Raw genomic sequence first — 25,221 nt, forward strand, 5'->3', positions numbered from 1 at the left:
TTCTGCAACTAAATCTTCAGGCTTGTCTCGTTCATCTAGAAGCAGCACGCCTCTTCCAATTTCTGGCCTCCTCCAGTGACACTGAAATTTGATCCACTCCTGTAACTTTCTCATCTGTCTGCATTGTTCCTTCAGCACCTTGTAGATTCTCTCTGTATCGTTGAGACTCTCTCTCACCTTTCTTCTTTGTAGATTCCAAAAGTGGTATGGGGGCTGCTTTTAAAACATTACTGTAAAAATCACGTGCCTGAATCACCGTAGTAAGACGATGCCTCATTCCTTCATAGGTCACCACCATACCCACTGGTATCTCCCATCTAAACTTGATATCACGTCGTCTCAATTCTTGTGTCAAAAAAGCAGATTCCTTCCTTTTTCTTAAGATTCTTGGAGGGATCTCTTTTAAAATCAAGACTTCTTGCTCAGCAATTACAAATTCAATGTTGTAGGAGGCTTGAATAACTTCATTTCTAATCACTCTCTTTGTAAAATAAACCACCACATCTCTGGGTAATTTCCTTTGTCTTGCAATCCACGAATTAACGCAGAAAATTTTATCTATATCTTCCATTATTTCATCTGCTGGTCACCCCAGCACCCCTTCCAGAGCCTCAGAAACTATTTTCTTCAAATTTTCTTTAGGATTTTCTTTTAAGCCTCTAATCCTTACAGCAAACTCCATCTGATAATACTGTACCGAGGTCAAATCACAATCAATTTTCTCTACCACATTTTCAATTTCTGTCATTTTTACTTCCAGTCTAGTATCATTTTGACTGAGATCTTCCACTCTTTCATCCAAATTCTCAATACATACAGCCATGCCTTGAAATGCAGATAAAATGTCTGCTCTTATTTCTGTTAGTTTCTCTGTAATCTTTTCGTCCATAACCTCAGCTAGTTTTTCTATTAACTTCTCCTCCAGCTTTTTATCCATTATCTCAGCAAATTGTTGCAATTGCTTTTCCATAATCTCTTGCATCACATTCTGCAAATCTTTAACTGTAAGGGCTGATGCAAATACGGGTGCAGGGGGCAATAAGGCTTGTGACAAAGACTGCCGCACCAGAGCAGAAGCTTTAGAAGATATAGCCGCCATTTTCACCCACTATTGTTTGCTACGCACTTCCACTTTCAAGCTCAGCAAAGTCCATTGAGTTAAAGATCAAAAGCCCATTTTCACCTAAATCTCCTGTATCGCTCTGCCTGCGTCCTCGTTCTCCAAAGTTCTTTCTTGCTAGCAGGGATGGTTGCGGATGCCCTGTTCTGCTCCAAAAAGCCCGGAGCAGAAGCGCCTCGCAGTCTGGAGCATGCCCAGGCTTCGGGGGGGGCTCAATCCTTCAGCTGCCAAAACTCTAAGTTCTGGCGGCCCCGGAGAGCTCTACCCCTACCTGGGCGCTCGCCCCCTCCTCTTCTCCCGAGGAGGGGGCTTCCGAGCTGCTGAAACAGCTGATCGGCGCTGTTTTCGGCGGCTCTACGGAGCCGCGAGGCTGACAGCCTAAAAATGGCTGCCTCCGGCGACGCCTTGCCATCCGGAAGTCCTATCTGCTCTAAAGTATTAATACCCTGCTTGGCCCATGAATTCTAACAATACTAATGAGGACAAAAAAAATTATTGGGATCATCTCAGGATAAATTCATCAGCAGTCAATAAGCAGTCTGTTGCACAACAGTCAAAATGGACTTCTAGCTCAACATCTCTTAAATATGCCTTCAAGCCTTTAATGCTAGAAATATAGTAGAATTTTTATTAAAAGCCGAAGAGTCATCAAATAATGTTGCTGATAATGTTTTCTGGAGCTAATCACCTGGTTTCATATGGTAGAGTAATAGAGGTAAAATAAACAAGCAATAGAGATAATAGAGGCCATTTTTTCTCTGCCCTGGTTTAGTCAACAGTGGGTTCATACCGTATATCTATCTTTTCACCAAATATTTTCCCAGATTTGTCCATCTACATTTTGAAGGATGGAACTGACAACATAAACACACCCCAAGGTGTACATCCTGATCCATTCCCCTGGAGGATCTTTGAGCCCATCCATTACATATGCAGATGCTTGTAATCAAGATGGCCTGGGTAATTATTTCCTAGCCTTTGCTATCAGCAGTAAAAATCCCATTTGTCATAGCTTGTTTTCAGCACGGCCCTTATTTTCACTGTAGTAGCATTCATTAGAATAAAACAAACAAACCTGTGAAAACACTCACAGTTTATGAGTTAACAGTAAATATGCATATGCTCACACCCCACATGAAAGGAATATTCATCTACTGCCACCAATTTAATTCCCACAACTGAAGTCTATGCTGTATATAAATGCCTCAGCTACTGTCACACTCTTACTAAGCAGGAAATAAAATTCAGGGCGAGGAGGTGCTTCTCTGTTTCATCTAGGATAGTCTTTACGTAAATGAGGGGGACTCTCTCTGATCATAAACCTGAGCGCCTAGGGGCAAAGTGGCCATCATTTGCTGGAACCTGACGAGCAACAGTCTGCCCCTTGTTTGAAGGCAGCAGACCTCAACCCCACAGGATGCTTTCAGTATTAATCTTCCATGAAAGAAGATGGAGATGCCAAGGCTGCAATATTCTTTCCAGGCACTTTAGATTCCCATCACACCAGGGAGAGAGCATTTCTCAACTTCAGTGACATCTGCCACACACAGAAAGAAGTGAGGTAGATCTAGGGGCCAGAGAGAAAAAAAAGTACTCTGAACAAGATTTTTTCTCAGCAACAGAGAATAGCTTGGCTCTCTCGGAGGTTCCGTGCAGCAGCAAGTAAACCCAACCCAGCTCTGACCTTCTCTTCTACTGGGGTTTTTAGTGCATCTGCTGCAGATCTGATCTGAGCTCTCTAAAACAAAACAGAATACACATCCCTTCAGTGCCAGTTCTCCCTTTGCAGCTTTTAGTTTTTCTTTAAGCAGGGCCATTGCAGCAAGTGCAAACAGCCCTTACGTTAGTCTAACTAATGTTGCTGGCTTAAGCAGCCATGTTGACCTGTATCACTGATGTGTCAAGGTTGGCCTTTTCTCCCAGCTCCTCTGAAACAAATCTGGGAAAGATCATTTTATAAAAACAGGAAAAGGGGAGCAGATGGCACAAGGATGTATTGATGGTGGGTGCTTTATATCCATCTGCATCAACCATAAAGTGTCATCATTGCTTTCATCATAAAAGAAGCATGCTTGCCTGATTACAGTTCACTTTAGATTAAGATGAAAAGAGAACAATGAACCTGATATGTAATAATATCAGTTCAAGCTAACTTTATTTGCAAAGTAGCATTCAGTTGGCTTTCTTACTAAAGATGAAACTTTCTGCTTCAATTTTCCCATTTTAAACTGAGTTATGAACCTGTGTGTTTGTGGGTGTGTATAATGTGATGATGGTTTTCTGGGCAGATCATGTAGCTATTTAAAATAAAAGAAGGAAGTCAGATTACAGTACCATAGTATATCCCATCACCAAATACAGTAACATCAGTACAATAAATGCAATACAAGTACAATAAAATAAATTAAAAAGCCCAACTTTAATATAATCCAAATGATTATAGCATCTAAAAATGATCAGACCCCAAAATGTTAAATCCTACAATTATGATGAATGACATAAGATTGAAGTTCACACGCATTGTAGCAAATGTAAACAACTGGATTAGTGGGGTTTATTAGGACATAATTTGAATGACTGAGATGACACTGGTATCACAATTAAGATCAGGGAGCAGGCAATGTTGCCTGATGCACAGCTGGGGGAGAAATGAGGTCATTTGCAAGTAAAAAGCAAAGGAGATGACTTTGGTGGTGATTATTATAACCAATCTCAATAAAAGTAGTTTTAGCCTTCCTGTGAAGTTGGCATCTTAATCTGATCCTTCTAGTAGAGCTAACACAACTTTTAAACAATGCAAACTAGTTTGGAGTTAATTTTATTCATAGACCAAGGATGTTGAATGAGATCTGCCTACATTAATATCTCATTAGGTTTAGAATAGGGACGCGGTGGCTCAGTGGGTTAGGACGCTGAGCTTGTCGATCAGAAAGTCGGCAGTTTGGCAGGTCGAATCCCGAGTGACGCGTAACAGAGTGAGCGCCTGTTACTCGTCCCAGCTTCTGCCAACCTAGCAGTTCGAAAGCACGTAAAAATGCAAGTAGAAAAATAGGGACCACTACGGTGGGAAGGTAACAGTGTTCCATGCGCCTTTGGCGTGTAGTCATGCCAGCCACATGACCACGGAGACGTCCTTGGACAAGTGCTGGCTCTTCGGCTTTGAAACGGAGATGAGCAGCGGCCCCTAGAGTTGGAAACGACTAGCACACATGTGCAGGGGAACCTTTACCTTTACCTTAGGTTTAGAATAGGATTCTGTCTGTCTGTCTGTCTGTCTATCTATCTATCTATCTATCTATCTATCTATCTATCTATCTATCTATTCATTCATCCATCCATCTTGTAATTCCACCTGACTCCATGATGACTCTACTAAGCAGACTCCATCAGTTGTATGTATTTTAAAACTTTCTTAATAAAGCCATACTACCTTTGGACATGTCTTAAAACATATCCATGTTGTCATGATGAGGATCTGTCTGCTGGAGAATGGTGGTTGTCCATGTGGATCTTCCCAGACCTTGAAAACTGTTTTATAAAGAGACTTGGTCTAGCCTCTGTAGACAAATTTCTACAGTAATTCTTTCTCAGTGCCTTGTAGGAAATGCTTCAGCAACTTCCATGTTACAATCTAGTGCTTTTTCCTAGTCAAAATTCTGTGTGATTCTTATTAAACAGAAAAACCTCATCCAAATTTTATTTCTAAAAAATGAAAACATATTACATATAATAATATCTAATATTTTAGAATATTTTGCATATATATTCAGTAGACATGGCTCAGCCTAGTTTTTTTTTGCCTGGAATAGATCTTAAATCAACTGGCAGCATCAAACATCTAATATTTGCACACAGTTAGAAAGAATAGGATAAAAATAATCCTTCAGTTTCCACATTTTAGATGGTCAGTTTCCAAAAAGTCTTTAATTGTAACAGTCTAGGGAAGCACTCCCTTTAATTTTTACATTAAGAATACATTTCTGAACCCATTTGTTTGCTCATTTTTATTTGAAATTTATTATCTCAGGTTCTGCAGATTAATGCCTTCAAAGCAAGCACCCCATTATGAAATTAGGGTGCCTGATTTTTCTACCTCCACCTTTTGAATTGTTCATATTGCTTTCAAGTAGTACTGGAAGAGAAGAGCATATGCTTTGTGGCCATTTTAAGCAATGATTAACCAAAACACATTTCTGGGTTAAACTCACCCCCACCCTTTGAAATTGCCTTTCAAGTTGCATTGTAGCAACAAAAATGGGGGGAGGGGGGAACAGGGTAGTGGTATTTCCCAGGGAACTATGATAAGCATTCCGAACACATAGGATCCTGTGATTATGCTAAACTGCTTAAATAAATTAGTAAGATAAATACATGAATTGTAGAACAGCTGGTGCAAATGTATGCAACTACAAACAACAGAGGCATTTAAAACACAGGGAATTATACAGAGGTCTTGATGAAACAGGTTTTCTTTACTTTTTGGAATTGTTACCTCTAATGTGCCTTTTTACATTTGTATTGCAATCTTGACTTGTGAACAAACTTGCAGCTAGCTATCTCTACTTCTTTTCCTCATTTCTTCTTAAAAGTATAAAAACAATGAATCTGGCATGTTGGGAATACTTGAAGGGGTATCTCACCAGAGTTAGCTAAATATGGTTTACTTGATCATGTCCTTCACATGTCTTGGAAGGAGACCTTTCCAAATTCTGAGAAATGCAGTCTCAGTATAATTGGAGCATACAATGCTGCCTGGGTATCCATACATTGGATGTGAAAGGATTCCCAAGGAATTATGCCCATTATTTTCTTCAACATCTTTATTCTTTTTCATGGGCCTAAAAACGTTAGCTTCAAATTTCTATCAACAAAAACTTCCAAGCCAACAATGGAAGAGGACAGTTATTTTGAAAGAATTGATATTTCTAGAACATAATTAATTCCACTGCCCTCGTCCATCTAAGACAGGGGTCAGCAACCTGAAACAGTGAAAGAGCCACTCGGAACCAGTTCCTTCACAAAAGGAAAAACTGGGAGCTGCAAAAAATGTGTGCGCATGTGCATACATGCGCGCATGCGCAGAACAGAGTTTGACTGAAGAGTGGAGCCAAGGTGAGATATGCACCTACCCTGCATATTTGAATTAATTGGTTGAAATTTTTTAGTCTCACTTTTTTTTTTGGAGTACACATAGCAGAGGACTGGGAGCCGCAGGAGACGGCTGAAAGAGCCGCATGAGGCTCCGGAGCCACGGGTTGCAGACCTGTGATCTAAGACATCCTTCCTCATACAGTATTAATTTGAAATTATAGATCAAAAAGGGTTTTAAGTAAATAGAACAACTCACTCTTTTTGCTAATATATTTGGACATGTTTTTCCTTTGTCTGCATTCTTTTTTGCGTGTGCATAGGGAAGAGTGAGGGCTAGTAGCACTCATTTTATGTCTACAGTCTTAATTCTTTAATTTTATCTCCAAAGGCCACAAATAGCATTCTAATGACATTGTTAAACAGAGCAGGGCTGCACAATTGTTTTTTTTTAATATATTCTTGAAAGTTTAGAACAATGCCGGTTGTTGGAAATTCTCGGAGCTGAAGTCCACATAATTTTGAGGTTGCCAAATTAATGCATCTGTTTTACATCCATTGGAGACATACATTTTTTTTCTTTTTACAACCCTTTAGTCCCTTAATTTGGGGTAGAGACAGTGCAAGTGGATAGATCTGAGCATTTTCTGCCCGGATATTTATTAAATTTGTACACCACCCATTTCACCAATAAGGCAACCCTGGGCAGCTTACAAATGGTAAAAAAGTAAATATAAAAACAATTAAAATTAAGACAAGTTATAGAAAAACTAAAACCAAGGGGACAGACAGGACGAGAGCGAGATTTTCTTCTTACCCCATCAGTCACCTCCAGTGGAGAGTGCCCCCTCGGGGCCACAAGCCAACTGACAAAGTCGTATTGCTTATTTCTCCAAAAAGCACTCAACCTTGCATTGAAAAAGATAATTAGCTCATTTCTGAGTTATGATTAGAGGAGTCATATGCCCGTCCCATTCCAGAAAAGTACACAATTTGCTTATGTCTTTTAGATCATTGGCTAATCAGAGCTAACTTTGAGGTCGAAGCTGAGCAGGGTTGGCCATGTTACCTATCTGGGTGGGTGGCTAACATGGAAACTCAGGCTATAAATGAGTCTCAAAAGTTAAAAGACCTCCAGAAAGAAGGCAGTGGCAATGGAGGGATGTGTCTGAAATTATCCAGTCACTGAGTCTGTAATTCATAGACTTTACTAATACTTGTTACTGAGCTGCACCTTCACTTTGAATATTCCTGTGATCTATAAATGTTAGACACTTTTGTGTCTTTTGTGAATGCATCCTCTGCAGAGGAATATAGCAAGCAGGTTAAGTAGAAAGCTACCGTTAGCATTCTGGAAACACTGCAGCAGAACTCAACATTTGACCTGCATGCAGTGGGAAGGAAGCTTAAGTCCAGACCGAGATTGCAAGCCTAGGAGCAAGAATATTCAGAAGTAATTTCCGTTTCTCATCCTTGTCCAGACTCACCACAGGCAGGCTCTCAACGGATGGTAGCCTTCCCCATTTTTCTTTGCTCTCCAACCCCCCCCCCAAAAAAAACACCCCGTAAGTAACGATTCCCCTTTGATCTGCCTTTGCAACAGTGGCTCTCACTTTTTGCTGGGGTTAGATTCCTAGATCCCAACATTAATACAATGGAAAAACTCGTCGACTGAAACCTCATTACACCCCCTCATCTGTTCCACTACATTCTTTGTGAGACTGAGCGGTCTTACTGTGAGCGGCAATAAGACCTATAAAAGCAGCTTAAGTAATTGGATTGCTAGATGGTATTGAATTTCTGACAACAAATGATATCCATCTCTATTCTCCTTGCTGTATCTTTGTTCCTGCCCTGAATTTATTTAGGGAGGCACTTGGAACGGGGGGGGAGCCTCTGTCAGGAGAGAGAAAGATCATTGGGGGGGGCCACAAAGACAGGGCCAGCTGATGAACACGGGGAAAACCACAGTGCCCTTCCAAGAAGTTAATTACAGCGAACAAAAGCAGCAGACGATGACTTGTTGATCATTACCATAATCACATTACTCCACTCTTCGTTCTTTCCCAGCAGCGGTGTGCCTTTTCTGCCTTTTGTTTGACACTTGTGCACCCCATTAATTGTTTGCCACCCTAAAGTGACCAGCAAAATACAGACTCAGAGAATGGAATTCCTAGTGAGAAAACGAGAATAAAATTTATGTGGGAAGCCACTCGGCATTTTCAATAAATAAGTCTCCCCACGCCTTCCCACTGGAAAATTCTAGGAGAAAATGTACAGGAATACCACCACCTCCTCCTCCTCCTCCTCCTCCTCCAATGAGTCAAGGGTTTTCATTTTTTTTTCTGCCAAGAAAATGGGGAGATTTACATAAGGAAAGGGAAACACCCATAAAATTGTCAGATCCTTTTATGGTGCAGACTTTCTGGATTATAATAATAATCTATGTAACCTTTGCTTTCATCAGAGCTCCATGCTTGGAGGCATGTTCTACCTTTAATAATGGTAGATTTCATACTGATTTGTCTTTCTGGTCTCCAATGAACTTAGCTCACATCCAGAATCTTCTTTTAATACAGCTATAGCTTAAAGCACCAAGGAACAGAAATGCATACAAGTCCGGTGACAATGAGATTTTATAAATGAACAGCATAGTAAAAGATCTGATGAAAAGGATAGTTAGAAAAGGGATCCTCAACAGTAAAAATCCAGTTATACTTCTTTTTTAAAAAAAGAAATGGGTTGGATTCAGATTAAATTATCAGGATTTGGATTCTGTTGATATCCATGGGTTGAGCCATTCATTTCTGTGCCAAGTAAGTTCAGTTGATTGAGTCTAGTATCTCTGATCGCCAGCTCTTTTGCTCCACTTGCTAAAGCAATGTTGCTCTTCCCAGAAATAAACTAGAGTCTCAGTAAATTAAAAATGCAAAGTGTGGCACTGGGGCTCCTACAGGTTCATGAAAATGCCTGAGGATCAGTATTAGCAGCAGAACAATTTCAATAGGGGCCAAGAAGTCACAATTTAATGCAATGATATATTGACCAATTATCCCCAAAATGAGGGCCTATAGCTTTAGATCTCCGTGCGTCGTTTTGAATACAATATCATCCACCACGGTAGCCTGTATACAGGTCATAACATGGTATTCTTCCACATAATGTCCCTTACAATGAACTTGGTTGCCCATATTTTGCATATCTGTTAAGAAGTAATGCCTCTGGTATTCAATAAAATTCATTCCTGGCTCAATTTGTATAGAATTTTTAAGCATGATTATGAATCCCCTTCTCAGAGAGAATTAATATTTCTATTCTTCTATATAGAAAAGAAAGACATAAAATACTGTAAAAGGGTTAGTAGGGGAACACCTACCCTGCCTCCCTCAGGGTGGATTAAATACTGGCAAAGCAAAATATCTGAGGGGTTTTAGAATTTAAAATATCTAAATGTAAGCTTTCATGTCCCCTGAGATGCATTACTATTAAGTGCATTTTGTACAAATGATAATTGGACAATATTATCCACATAATAGTTACAATGTTTACCTAGTAGAATTATCTGCTAATTATTATCAATAAGTAGTCATAGATCAGCAGTTAAATTACCTTGAGTGAAATTGTAGAAATCAAACAAACAGCTTTCTGTTGGTTCACTAATTGTTCATTGCTTTCAAGAAGATAGAATTCCTAAGACTTTATCCAGTTTTTTAATGAGTGGTATCCTGTATCTATGCAGTGGCCCTGACCCTAGGCCCTGACGCACATTGATATTTATAAATGTGCAACAATTTTCACAGGAAAAGCAAAATTCACATTGTTTAAATCACACTATGACATTGTTAAGTCTAATACAGTCGCTTCTAAAGCAGAGGTGGGCAACTGTGTCCCCTTTACAACCTGTAGACTTCAACTCCCAGAATTTCTGAGTCAGCCATGTGGAACTTCATGGCTGACTCAGGAATTCTGTAAATGGAAATCTGCAGGTTGTAAAGGGGACACCGTTGCCCACTAAAAAAGGTTGAGTGCACTTACAGAGTTAGAAATCTATTCTGTCAGCTATTGACCAATGGCTCCATTGCACTTTTAATGCACCACAGTAATCCCATGTTGTCCCAGGCACTAACAGTGGATTTTCCACTCAGCATACACAGCAGTTTACAGCATGTCTAATCTAGTCTTCCCTGGATTAGAAGTACAAAGTTGCATTGCCTGCCGCAGATAAGGCTAATTGGGACTTGTTTCAGGCCTTCCCGGGACAAAGCAAAGCTGATGTATGATAGAAAAGCCACAAGATCAGTTTAAGTAGAGCCTATGCTGCAGTATATAAAACAGACAGGACTGGTGCTATCCTAACCACTTTGCAGTGCTACCTCCAAGCATGCATATTAGAAGCCTTGCAGAAACCTGGGTTCTAGGTAGAGCGAATACTCGAAAGCATACACAAAAGATCAGATTTTCTGACCAATTGCTTCTGCAGTTGATTCTGGGAGATTTCTCTGAGGATGGTGCTAGTTGAAGCTAGGGCAGATGACTCTAGGCCAGGGGTAGGCAACCTCGGCTCTTTTATGACTCATGGACTTCAACTCCCAGAATTCCTGAGTCAGCACAGCTGACTCAGGAATTCTGGGAGTTGAAGTCCATGAGTCATAAAAGAGCCGAGGTTGCCTACCCCTGCTCTTTGTTGTTAGCTGCGAAGTCGTGTCCGACCCATCGCGACCCTATGGACAACATTCCTCCAGGCCTTCCTGTCCTCTACCATCTTCTGGAGTCCATTTAAGCTCACGCCTACTGCTTCAGTGACTCCATCCAGCCACCTCATTCTCTGTCGTCCCCTTCTTCTATTGCCCTCGATCTTTCCCAGCATTAGGCTCTTCTCCAGTGAGTCCTTCCTTCTCATTAGGTGGCCAAAGTACTTGAGTTTTAGCTTCAGGATCTGGCCTTCTAAAGAGCAGTCAGGGTTGATCTCCTCTAGGACTGACCGGTTTGATCGCCTTGCAGTCCAAGGGACTCGCAGGAGTCTTCTCCAGCACCACAGTTCAAAGGCCTCAATTCTTTGGCGCTCAGCCTTTCTTATGGTCCAACTTTCACTGCCATACATTGCAACTGGGAAGACCATAGCCTTGACTATACGCACTTTTGTTGACAGGGTGATGTCTCTGCTTTTTAGTGTGCTGTCTAGATTTGCCATGGCTTTCCTCCCCAGGAGCAAGCGTCTTTTAATTTCTTGGCTACAGTCCCCATCTGCAGTGATCTTGGAGCCCAGGAAAATAAAATCTGTCACTACCTCCATTTCTTCCCCATCTATTTGCCAGGAATTGAGAGGGCCAGATGCCATGATCTTGGTTTTCTTAATGTTAAGTTTCAACCCAAGTTTTGCACTCTCCTTCTTCACCCGCAACAAGAGGCTCTTTAGTTCTTCTTCACTTTCTGCCATTAGAGTGGTATCATCTGCGTATCTTAGGTTGTTGATATTTCTTCCGGCAATCTTAATTCCAACTTTTGATTCATCTAGCCCTGCCTTTCTCATGATGTGCTCTGCATATAAGTTAAATAGGCAGGGCGACAGTATACAGCCTTGCCGGACTCCTTTCCCAATTTTGAACCAATCAGTGGTTCCGTGTCCAGTTCTCACTGTTGCTTCTTGATCCGCATATAGGTTTCTCAAGAGACAAATAAGATGGTCTGGTACTCCCATCTCTTTAAGAACTTGCCACAGTTTGTTATGATCCACACAATCAAAGGCTTTAGCATAGTCAATGAAGCAGAAGTAGATGTTTTTCTGGAACTCCCTAGCTTTCTCCATGATCCAGCGTATGTTGGCAATTTGATCTCTAGTTCCTCTGCCTCTTCGAAATCCTGCCTGCACTTCTGGTAGTTCTCGATCCACATACTGCTGAAGTCTAGCTTGTAGGATTTTAAGCATGACTTTACTAGCATGAGAAATGAGTGCAATGGTGCGATAGTTTGAACATTCTTTGGCACTGCCTTTCTTTGGAATTGGAATGTAAACTGATCTTTTCCAATCCTGTGGCCACTGTTGAGTTTTCCAAATTTGCTGGCAAATTGAGTGTAGCACTTTTACTGCACTGTCTTTTAAGATTTTGAATAGCTCAGCTGGAATACTGTCACCTCCACTAGCTTTGTTGTTGCTCAGCTTTTCTAAGGCCCACTTCACCTCACATTCTAGGATGTCTGGCTCGAGGTCAGTGACCACATCATTGTGATTATCTGGGACGTTAAGCTCATTCTTGTATAGTTCTTCTGTGTAATTTTGCCACCTCTTCTTAATCTCTTCTGCCTCTGTTAGGTCCCTGCCATTTTGGTCCTTTATCATGCCCATTTTTGCATTAAACGTTCCCTTCATTTCTCCAATTTTCTTGAAAAGATCTCTGGTCCTCCCTATTCTATTATTTTCTTCTATTTCTTTGCACTGTTCATTTAAGAAGGCATTCTTATCTCTTCTAGCTATTCTCTGGAATTCTGCATTCAATTGGGTGTATCTTTCTTTTTCTCCCTTGCCTTTCGCTTCCCTCCTTTCCTCAGCTATTTGCAAAGCTTCCTCAGACAGCCATTTTGCTTTCTTGCATTTCTTTTTCTTTGGGATGGTTTTGGTTGCTACCTGTTGTACAATGTCGCGAACCTCTGTCCATAGTTCTTCAGGCACTCTGTCTATCAGATCTAATTCCTTAAATCTATTTGTCACCTCTACTGTATATTCAACAGGGATATGATTTAATTCATACCTGAGTGGCCTAGTGCTTTTCCCTACTTTCTTCAGTTTAAGCCTAAACTTTGCAAGGAGAAGCTCATGGTCTGAGCCACAGTCAGCTCCTGGTCTTGTTTTTACTGACTGTATAGAGCTTCTCCATCTTTGGCTGCAGAGCATATAGTCAATCTGATTTCTGTGTTGACCGTCTGGTGATGTCCATGTGTAGAGCCGTCTCTTGGGTTGTTGGAAAAGAGTGTTTGCTATGACCATCGTATTCTCTTGACAAAATTCTATCAGCCTGTGCCCTGCTTCATTTTGCACTCCAAGGCCAAACTTGCCTGTTATTCCAGTTATCTTTTGGCTTCCTACTTTAGCATTCCAATCCCCCATGATGATAAGAACATCATTTTTTGGTGTTAGTTCTATAAGGTGCTGTAGTGCTTCATAGAACTGGTCAATTTCATCCTCTTCAGCACTGGTGGTTGGGGCATAGACCTGGACTACTGTGATATTGAATGGTTTGCCTTGGATTCGAACTGAGATCATTCTGTCATTTTGAGGATTGTATCCCAGTATTGCTTTTCCTACTCTTTTATTGACTATGAAGGCTACTCCATTTCTTCTGAAGGATTCTTGCCCACAGTAGTATACCTGATGGTCATCTGAATTAAATTCACCCATTCCTGTCCATTTTAGTTCGCTGATACCTAAGATGTCAATGTTCAGTCTTGTCATCTCTTGTTTGACCACGTCCAGTTTTCCTTGATTCATGGATCTTACATTCCAGGTTCCTATGGAGAAAAAATCTTTACAGCATCGGACTTTCCTTTCACCACCAGACATATCCACAGCTGAGCGTCCTTTCGGCTTTGGCCCAGTCGCTTCATTCTTTCTGGCGCTACTAGTACTAGCCCTCTGCTCTTCCCCAGTAGCATATTGGACGCCTTCCGACCTGAGGGGCTCATCTTCCAGCGTCATATCGTTTTGCCTTTTGGTACTGTCCATAGGGTTTTCATGGCAAAGATACTGGAGTGGTTTGCCATTTCCTTCTCCAGTGGATCACGTTTTGTCAGAACTCTCTGCTATGACCTGTCCGTCTTGGGTGGCCCTGCACGGCATAGCTCATAGCTTCATTGAATTACGCAAGCCCCTTCGCCACGACAAGGCAGTAATCCATGAAGGGGACAAGGCAGTAATCCATGAAGGGGAGGCAGTAATCCATGAAGGGGTACCTGCTCTAGGCTAAGGTATTTGTGATGAAGAGACATGAGGCATTTACAGGATTAGCAGGGAGGAGGGTGGCAACAACATCCTCACAACCAGTGATCCTCTCCAAAAGAAGCATATCCAGATCCCTGTTACTGGGCTTCTTTTCTGACTGAGGAGGCCATCTTGGAATCAAAAACTTTAAAAATGGCTACAGTGATGTTTCCAGGAGAAACTACCACTTCTCTTTCCCCACAGTTGTGTGGTTCTGTGGTTCAGTGCACTAAAGTAGGCAACCTGCTTATGCATGGCTATCTTTTCAATGCAATCAACCAACCCTTTGAATCTTAAAATGGATGAAAATGCAAACGTGCAGATACACAGTACTACAATTCCTTTAAGGGGGGGCATTATGTATCTATTTGGCAGTGGAGGAAATAGTCATTAATTTTCTAGCAATGCAGCAGGCGAGAAAGTTTTAGTTCTCATCTTGCAGTTCTTCAGCAAACTGGCTTTCATGGTAACATGAAGACATATACAGTATACTTATGGCATCGCTCTCTTCCCTGCTGGCCTTGTTTGTTGTTTTATGCATTTCTGCATCATTTAGAGTGTTCTCTTTGATGTGCATTCCTCCTGGATGTGCCATTTCCTTTCCAACTAATCAAAAGAAAAACCAGTTTGTTTGAAAAAGAGGTTTGAAGGTTCATAGGGCAAAAGCATCTATTTTTAATTCAAAGTAAGAATGGCAGTCCTGTCTTTCTCTCCCCCAGCATGAGGGGGAGAGGGGGGGACAACTTGCTTAATTTGGCTTCTGAATTAATCAATTTTCAGGATTTGCACTATGTGGTCGTTCATAAAATATTGAAACATTTAGCATGCCCAACACACTAAACGTAAAAAAAGAGGAAAAGTGGGAATCAAGGTTAAAACTAAACCAAGTTTAGCATTTAGGACAAATGCAGTTGTGGGATCTCTAACTGGCATGGTTAAACACATGGCACCAAGTCAGTCTGGTTCTGAGATTCTCTAGACCGAGTTGCAAAGCCAGATCCATGCTGTGGTTAACCACTAGAAAGATTAAATGTTGAAATACTTGCTTGCTTAAAAACTCAATATACTTCAGTGCAGCATAATTAAAACACAAAAAATATGAGGGGGAGAGCTATTTATTTAGAATCTAGATATGCATATGACTAATTAAGTCTTTGTAAATCCTCAGATTTGTAATCATAGGCCCCAAGAGGGATCTAAATAAATATTTACATTCTATATGTATTGGTTCTGTAATGCAATTATAGATCTATTTCATGTGTAGATGTATATCTAATTCGTGTGTGTGTGTGTGTGTGTGTGTGTGTGTGTGCGCGCGCGCGCTCATGTAGTTTGGGGTTCTAAAACCTTATTATAGGTCCTGGGAGCTTATGATATCTACCAGCATTAGCTGTAGATTTTTAACCTCATTGCCAGGCAGAACTGTTTATCCTACCTCTTCAGATACGACCATGTGTGTATCTGCTATACATTTTATAGTGCTGCATCTCTGATTCTGTTTGAAATGCAATACTTACAAATATAGGCCACAGGTTCATTTTGGAATGATACTGGAAAGTGACAGGAATTAGGCACCACAAATTCAAAATTTAAAATGTATAATGATTTTGCATTTAATTATATAAATTTCAGTTTTATGCCAGTTGGCCATCCCAATATCATATGAAGTGACTTACATGGGCACAAGCCTTCATTTCAATATGTGTAGAATACTCTTATCTTTTGTAGCAGAAAGTCTTAAGAAAGCTAGCTCTGCGGATATGATTCTACATTTAAAAGTATTTTTTTCTATACCGCAATGAATGTTACTACCTAAGAGGAAACAGTCCACAGAGAAAACTTTGTGTCTGTATCAACAAATTAAATAAAATTAAGTAGACAGATTTTATTTGGCCATATTCCTAGGTTGACTCTGTGACACCAGTTTTTTTGCAGAATTAAGTCCTTCCACCAAATGGCTATTTATACTAGAGCTAGAAGGTAAAACCTAATTTTTTTAAAAAAGAAGAAAACTTGGATTATAATTTCTGTCAATAATTTCAGACATATTTCTGTTATTTAAAGCTTATATAAGCTTACAGAGCTTTTGCATGATCAATTAAGATTGGCATGGCCAACAGGTTTACAACCTAAAAGGTGCAATATAAAAAGAAATACAGAAAGAGAAGAAGGAAGAAAACGGCAAACTCAAGAGCATATTTAAAATAATGCTTAAAATCATAATAATCAGCTAGAACTGAAATCATTTAAGGACTTCAAGTTTTTGCTGGTTGGCCACCATATATGACCAGTGGCACATGAAGTGACTCTCACATGCACAAGTCTTTCACCTCTATATCTTCTTGCACAGAATGCTTATAGTTCTGGAAGATATGTTGACCTTGTCACACAGTCAATACAACTGTTGCCAGAGGGAGAACAGTTCTTTATTCAGATCCTAGATCTCCATCATGTATCAATATATGAAGAGTGAAAACAATATATTGGGGAGAAGTCAAGGAATCGCAAGAAGTCTTGGATCTTGGAACAGCCCTAGGTTCCTTTTAGAGACCAGTAAATTCAGCTCCTGATTATTTTGCTAGGGATCCAACTTGATAATGTCTCCTGAAGCAGCAATGGAAAAGAGAGTTTTATTTATTACTATAATTTCCTCATTTAGGTTTAATTTCAGCTTCTTCTACCACTATGCAGCCCATCAGGCTTAGGTCAGAGTCAGAGGAATACCTTGCTTAGGATTCCAACCTTCACCGGGATCATTGTTTTAAATTTAGATATTATTTGAATGATTAAATAAGGACAGTCATTGAGACTTCTGATGAGAATGGGAAATTTTGGACAGGAATTTAATTTTTCTAAAATGATTTAACTATATTCACTCAATTATTTCATAATTCATTTGAGTGTTTTGTGAGCATTATTGGCTGCTACGTTTATATTATTTTGTTGCTTTTAAATTCTGGCTGTTTTTTGTTGATTTTTACTCTGTTTTAATCTTTAGCTACCCAGAATCCTGTATACAAGGAAAGGTTATATAGGATGGATGGATGGATCAGAGAGGTAGAAAAAATATAGAAATATAAATAGGAAAAATAAAAAAAACAGAACGACAAAATGTACTCATTCTTGAGCAAGTTGTGTGCAATACTGTTTTCATAACAAAAAGAATGCAAGGCTTCCAGTTAATATCAGAGATACTGCCCTAATGTAGAGTAATATAGATACATGGGAAAAATAAAATAAATCAAATATAAAAAATAAAACTGTATCAACTTTATAAACAATAAAAATAGATAACTATATAAAATGACAGTACCACATGGTTAATGTTGTTTATAGTTAAATAGATGAGGCATAAAAAGGCAGGGAAATGTGAAAAATTAAGAAATGTTCAAGGGACATATCATTTATTTATTAAGAGTATTTGCAGTCTACCCAGTAACAAAATTGTCTGTATAGTTTATCATACCAGTGAAATATTAAAATACAGTAATCAACCATAAAACAGCAGAGAACTCAAACGATATGCAGTGACAATAAAAGATTCACAAGCCACACGGAGAGATATACACATTTTTTTAACAATCTTCTACAGCAATTTAAGAACTCTAAATGCGCCCCACATTAAAGAAACAGAGCAGTAGCCCAGAGGTGGGTTCTATAAAAGAAACCAAATTTATTTTCGAGAAGTGGGAGAGACAAAGAGAAAAGCTTGATGGAGCAAAAATAGTACAAAAACCAGAAGTGTGATAACATTTGAAAATCACAAGGACGTACAATTTCACGATGAATTGAGAGGAGATCTGGATCCCCTCCTGATTGGTAGGGAATCAAACTCCCAGAGTCAAAACAATAAAATATCCCTTCTCTATCCTAATCCCTAAGGGACGCGGTGGCTCAGTGGGTTAGGACGCTGAGCTTGTCGATCAGAAGGTCGGCAGTTTGGCAGGTCAAATCCCAAGTGCCACGTAACAGAGTGAGCGCCTGTTACTTGTCCCAGCTTCTAGCAGTTCGAAAGCACATAAAAATGCAAGTAGAAAAATAGGGACCACTACGGTGGGAAGGTAACAGCGTTCCGTGCACCTTTGGTGTCTAGTCATGTCGGCCACATGACCACGGAGACGTCCTCGGACAAGCGCTGGCTCTTCGGCTTTGAAACGGAGATGAGCACCAGCCCCTAGAGTCGGAAACGACTAGCACGCATGTGCGGGGGAACCTTTACCTTTTTCCTAATCCCTGTATGAGTCTTTATAAATCGGTAACAATTGGGACAAGCGAAAATTACAAAGGTGTGCAGATAAATGTTAGTACAAACACCATTTCTGGCCCTGAAACAGACGTTCTATCTAGGTAGTTGAGCGTTTACTCTTGTTCTACCATTTCACACTCTTTTTCATTAGCCATAATGATGGGTTGGTTTGCTATGAATAAGTCTTAGGAATGCCTACCCTCAAATGATTTTCAAAATCTTTGGTCACTTCTCCACTGGGTGAAATTAGCTGATTCTGATTCTACAGGTGCTTCAGTACTGTACCTTACTCAGCTCCATATTTCAAATATGAGAAAAGCAAGAACCACTACAGAACATGGTATCACAATGGAAAAACCACATAGCCCTGTTGGACCTTCTTTTTAAAGGTGAGTAGCGACCTGTGTTTTGTAGAGAGCTCACCCAAATCCAACAGCTGATGTAAATGAGTCAGGAGTGCAACTCTCAGAATTCCTAGCCAAAATTCATTGAGAATTGTGGACAGCACCATGTTCCAGAAAACTGCTGTAGAGAGATAGTAATAACTACTACTTAGTAATGACTGCATTTTCTTCTGTTTGTGTAGGATGCATTCCATTTTAAAGTTGTATCTAAACATTTACTTGTCCCAAAAGTGGAGAAAAGCAAACAACAGCAGAGTAAATAACAGGCTATACAGCATGTGTGCGTGCATGCGTATCATTGAATAGTTAAGATAGCCACTCTTCTTCATTCATCTCATTGCAGAAATTAAAGAGAACTCATTCAAATGTAGCCAATCTTTCAGCAGGTTGAAATTACATAATCATAAAAAAACTTGATTTTTGCTAGGTTCCTTTATTGGCATCCTCTCATTCTGCTACTTGTTCATTTCTTGCACTGTTGCTCAAGAGTTTTTGTTTTGTTTTGTTTCCTCTAATCATTTTTAATGCCTTGCATTTTCTTTAGCCCAGTCACCCTCTATTCTACTGCATTAGGTCTGATCTCCAACATGCAGCTCCAGCCTTTGTTCTGTTCTCATTAAATTATGCCCCTGTGTCTGGGCATACCCATTTTTCACTGTGAAAAATTCTTGGTTAGGAAAGCAAAAATGGGATTTAACAACTGTATAATTAAAGATGGCAGGGGGCAAGAACATCTTAAAGGCAATATTAAGTGAAAGGAGAGCTAGACAGCAAAAAGAAAGCCACGATGAACACATTTTTTCACTGTTGTCTATGATTATGATTTATTTGTCAAATTTAGGTACTGCACATCTATCTCAGATTACTGTATTCCTAAAATATGTCAAAGTATTGTTGTTATCACATTCATATACCTAATTATGATGATGATGATGATCACACTCATAATAGATGGAAAAATATAAGGGGAAAATTAGAGAAAAAAATCAGACATATTCGATTGGATACATGCTGTATCAATTGAATTTCTTTTATAATGCAACCTCGGTCAAGCATAAAGAGATCATCTTGGCCTGTGCAGGGATGTCCATTTCTCCACTGAGAAAATCAAGATGATAGCTATTGATGTTGGCACACTTAAGTGGCAAGGCTTCAAGCTTAACCTCTCTCTCTCTCTCTCTCTCTCTCTCTCTCTCTCACACACACACACACACACACACACACACACATACACACACAATGCATCTGCTATGTACTGATGTAATAGGTTGAGTTTACTAAGCTCATTGAATCTACCAAGATACATAAGGATTAAGGAAATAAAATTCTAGCCTTACTCTTTCATAGCTAATCTTAAGTCAAAAATCAAGATAGTTGATGCCTACAAAGCATGAGAGAGCAGTTCTGCAAGGTTCATAATCTGGATTCTCACATCACACTGAGTCATGATTTAATCACAGTTCATTGCATAATTCACACTAGCTGTATTCATCAAACATCCAAGCTATGATTCACATCCACTGTGACTGGCTTTACCCAGCACACTAAAGCAAAATCAGACAAACTACCTTCTGTATGAACCAAGTGATCATCCCATTGGCATGAGCAGGAACTAAAGGGAAGGATACCATGCTCTTCTGCAGCTGCTTTTCATTGAATGGAGCTTGTAATGGGTTGTCCTCCAGGACTAGCTCTCCTTTACTGGAGCAAGGTTCCAGGTTTATCTAATTCCCATGTCACTCTTGAGGTTATGAGAGACACATGCTTTAACATGCTTCCTTTCCTTTAGGCATTATGCATGGAACATGTCCTCCATAATGTTCTCAAAACAGTAGGTTTTGTGAATTCTGTTATCTGAAATGGCTTACATGACAACATGTTTCCCACAGTTAAAGATTTTGATGTATGGTCTGGGTTTATACATCGGGCTAATTGTCTAAGCCCAAACCAATGCATTGCATTATAGTTTAGTGGGATACATTAATTCAACCACAGAAAGATAGCACGCCAAGAAGAAGGCTAGACAAGAATCCCTCTCAAGTCCATGTTTTCTCTTCCCTCTCCTTCATTCCACTGTCTATGGCATTGGACAAGTGCAGTATTAGTTCCACACTTGTTTGGGGCATAACATAGAAGGGTCTGAGATTTAAGTCAATTTATTTCTGCTTTTGTTTGAAAACTGGGTTTTCCCTTTAAATTGTGCCTGAGTAAAGCCCTGGGCAGTTTGCTCTTGCCACACTACATTTTCCAGCTCCTGGATTAAGGCAGTTATTACTTTTTCTCTCTGCTCACCCCCACACAGGACATCCCAGCATGGGCCTAGAAGCATTTTAGAGTGGGACAAGAATATTTAAATCTTACAGAATAACAGAGTTGGAAGGGACCTTGGAGGTCTTCTAGTCTAACCCCCTGCTCAGGCAGGAAACCCTATACCATTTCAAACAAATGGTTGTTCAGTCTCTTCTTAAAAACTTCCAGTGTTGGAGCACCCATAACTTCTGGAGGCAGGTTGTTCCACTGATTAATTGTTCTAACTGTCAGGAAATTCCTTCTTAGTTCCAAGTTGCTTCTCTCTTTGATTAGTTTCCATCCATTGCTTCTTGTCCTGCCTTACGGAGCTTTGGAGAATTGCTTGACTTCCTCTTTTTTGTGGCAACCAGAGAATCTTCTCCTCCTCCTCCTCTAGCCATTGCAGCAACAGAAATTCAAGATTGCAGCTATCAGGAAAAGCTCCTCATTGTAACCTGATAGTCCAATGGGTTATTAAGAAGAGAAAAAATGGTGGAGACAAATACAGGATGCTTTCCCTCCTAGCCATTACTCAGTTTTGTTTAGCTGGCAAGCAAGAAGACAGGTGCACAAAACATGTATGGAAAATGTGGATGGGGCATATTGTGCTAGCAATATGTTTTATTTCTCTTTTTAATGGCATGAGGATACAGAATACCAACTTTATACAATCCTGTTCACTAGCATTTACTTGCCTGTGATGATCTGTGCACCTTAATTTTTAAAATCTGCAGCAGGAAAGATGACCACAGGACAACTTCAAGCTGTAAAAAATTCAGGGACCGGAAGCCCCGTGTGTCTTGGGTGGAAGAGGTACATTGGGGTTTGGAAACATTTAATAAAACAGGAACCATGCATCTGTAATGGTACTGTTCAAGTATCACTTGACAATATCATCTACTTTTTTTTTATGAGAACTAGGCCAGAGAATAAAATGCGCAAATGACATTAGCAAATGTTCCACCCTGTACCTTGCCTCTTAATTAGTGTGAGAGAAAGTCAGAAGCCCTACTATTTCCAAACTGGATTATGTCCTTCCAAAGCGAATAGGTTTGGAATAAGCTGTGCTGTTGTTGCTACAACAGCTGCTCTGATTTGAGAATAAAAGAATGCAGGCTTTGTGTTGTGGGATCTATTATTGATCAGCGCAAGGTTAGGCGAACAGGAGGGAAGGGCAGTTCTCCTTCTTTTGAACTGTGGTATGTGCTTTTCAGGCTCACATGATCTAGCAGAAGCAACAAAAGCAAACCCCCCCTCCAATCTCACAAGCTGCTCTCTGCAGGACTGCACTTGTTGAAAATTAATCAGATGCACCCAACTTGGGTAATTTCAGACTCTTCCTCCATTTCTCACAACTGGCTCTATTGTGGCGCCATGTAGTACAACAGATGGGTCTGCAGAGCTTCTGATGGAGGAAAGAGCTCTTCCCCTACAACCATCAAAAACCAAGTTTTGTTCATATTAGCATTCCCCACAGCACATATTCCTTAGCATGTGCTTCCAATTAATATTTGAAAGGGGATGGGAAGGAAGTCCCAGTTTTGAATTGCACAGAGGAAGGTCTGTTTAACAAGTTGATGAACATTTGCCCTCCTTTACACTGTATAATTTCAGGACCAAAAAAAAAATCCCACGGATGTCGCCTTTGTAGAACTCCATTACTGTAGGTCCTGCATGTAGTAACCCCCAAATAAAACACTTGCCCTGCGTGAGCTTTCTCACGTGGCCCCGAAACAAAAGAGTAAACTGAAAGGGAGAAGATAAGAGCCAGCTTTGGTCTTGTATTTATTTATCAACTTACTAGATACATATCCTACTTTGACTTCAAGAGCTCACCCCCACTAATCTGATGTGCACAAATTCAATGAACACTTTTCTCTGTAGTAGAAAAGCTTCAGCTGCTCAGTGTGTACATAAAAGGCTAGGCTGCATTTAAAGGCAGGACAGGAATTCTAATAATTACCATCACCCCCCAATATACCTTTTGGCTGACAAGTGGCAGATCCAAAACTTCAGATCTCCGTGCAAGACTTCCAAAACAATTCTGTCTAATAATCTGAAGAAATCAACTCAAGAAATGGGGTTTTTTTTCCCTACAGTGGAGAAGGAAGGAGACTTTGATATCTATTCCCTCTGGATACATTTTTTAAAAAATTGAAACTCTCAAAATGTTAGCAAACGGAATGTGAAAGGATCATGGTTTTGTATAACTGCAGAGCTTAGCTAAAGGAGTTGCACTATTTTAAGCCAGATGCAGGTGCTATATTAAAGTAAGCTTATTGATTAGGCTCATACTGTTGCCATTCCTGTTTAACTTATATGCAGAGCACATCATGAGAAAGGTAGGGCTAGATGAATCAAAAGTTGGAATTAAGATTGCTGGGAGAAATATCAACAACCTAAGATATGCAGATGATATCACTCTAATGGCAGAAAGTGAAGAGGAACTAAAGAGCCTCTTGTTGCGGGTGAAGAAGAAGAGTGCAAAAGTTGGCTTGAAACTTGACATTAAGAAAACCAAGATCATGGCATCTGGCCCTCTCAATTTCTGGCAAATAGATGGGGAAGAAATGGAGGTAGTGACAGATTTTATTTTCCTGGGCTCCAAGATCACTGCAGATGGGGACTGCAGCCAAGAAATTAAAAGATGCTTGCTCTTGGGGAGGAAAGCCATGGCAAATCTAGACAGCACACTAAAAAGCAGAGACATCACCCTGCCAACAAAAGTGTGTACAGTCAAGGCTATGGTCTTCCCAGTTGCAATGTATGGCTGTGAAATTTGGACCATAAGAAAGGCTGAGCACCAAAGAATTGAAACCTTTGAACTATGGTGCTGGAGAAGACTCCTGCGAATCCCTTGGACTGCAAGGCGATCAAACCGGTCAGTCTTAGAGGAGATCAACCCTGACTGCTCTTTAGAAGGCCAGATCCTGAAGTTGAAACTCAAATACTTTGGTCACCTAATGAGAAGGAAGGACTCACTGGAGAAGAGCTTAATGCTGGGAAAGGTTGAGGGCAAGAGAAGAAGGGGACGACAGAGAATGAAGTGGCTGGATAGAGTCACTGAAGCAGTAGGTGCGAGCTTAAATGGACTCCAGAAGATAGTAGAGGACAAGAAGGCCTGGAGAAACGTTGTCCATGGGGTCGTGATGGGTCAGACACAACTTCGCAACTAACAACAATTGATTAGGTAATCAGTCACCTAGGAAAGAACATCTATTTGCATTCTAAGAACTTAGAAGATCAACATGACCTGAAATAATTTTATGTAAGAAAGAAATGTAGTCAGGGAAGGATACATTTCAGCTTGAGTTAGAATACAATGGTTTTTGCTGAAGCAATACAATTTTTCAAATATTTAGGATTATATTTTAAAAGGTATAATAAAGCAATTGAGGAAAACAAACCAATCTTAACATAAAATTTGGTGGTTTGAGTTGCAGGCCTGCCATGCTTCTCCTGTCTCAATGTTACTCATCCTTTCCTCTCAATATAGATAGCCTGGTTTAGGATAGAAGATAATGAAAGGGTCAAATCTGACATTTAACAATCATACTGCCATGCAGTCTTATTCCCGTGCAAGTGCACACATCAGACTGCAGGCTGATTTTCTTATCTGTTGCACATTATGCGGGTCATATTTAATTAAAACACAGAAGATCAGAATAGCAAATAAAATTAAAACTCGGACTTATCTACAAAGTCAATTAAGCGATAACCTACCCAATACATTAAATATTCAATTTATAATGAATACCATATTTACCCAAAAGGACAAGATAATATTAGCCAAGAAGAAGACCTGAATGTAAGAGGATTTCCCCCAGAAGACAATTCTCCATTTAAAAAATGAGATTATATTTGAGGAAAACTAGCCTTCCTTTCAGATTAACTACAGTATTATCCAGCTGGGAACACTTCTACAAAATAGTGTTAATGCTACTTTACAGCTTTCAAAGCAAAAGGTGTATCTGAATAATTTCCTCAACAGATTTAGAAACAAGCAAGCATTTACACCCACATTCATGAGCTTTCCACAAGTGAAGTAAGAAAAAACTATTCAATCCATTTTCATAAATAGACCAGCAGAACAGGGTATTGG

The sequence above is a fragment of the Vipera berus genome (genome assembly GCF_964194415.1).
Source record: "Vipera berus genome assembly, chromosome: 1".
NCBI classification, from domain to species: domain Eukaryota; kingdom Metazoa; phylum Chordata; class Lepidosauria; order Squamata; family Viperidae; genus Vipera; species Vipera berus.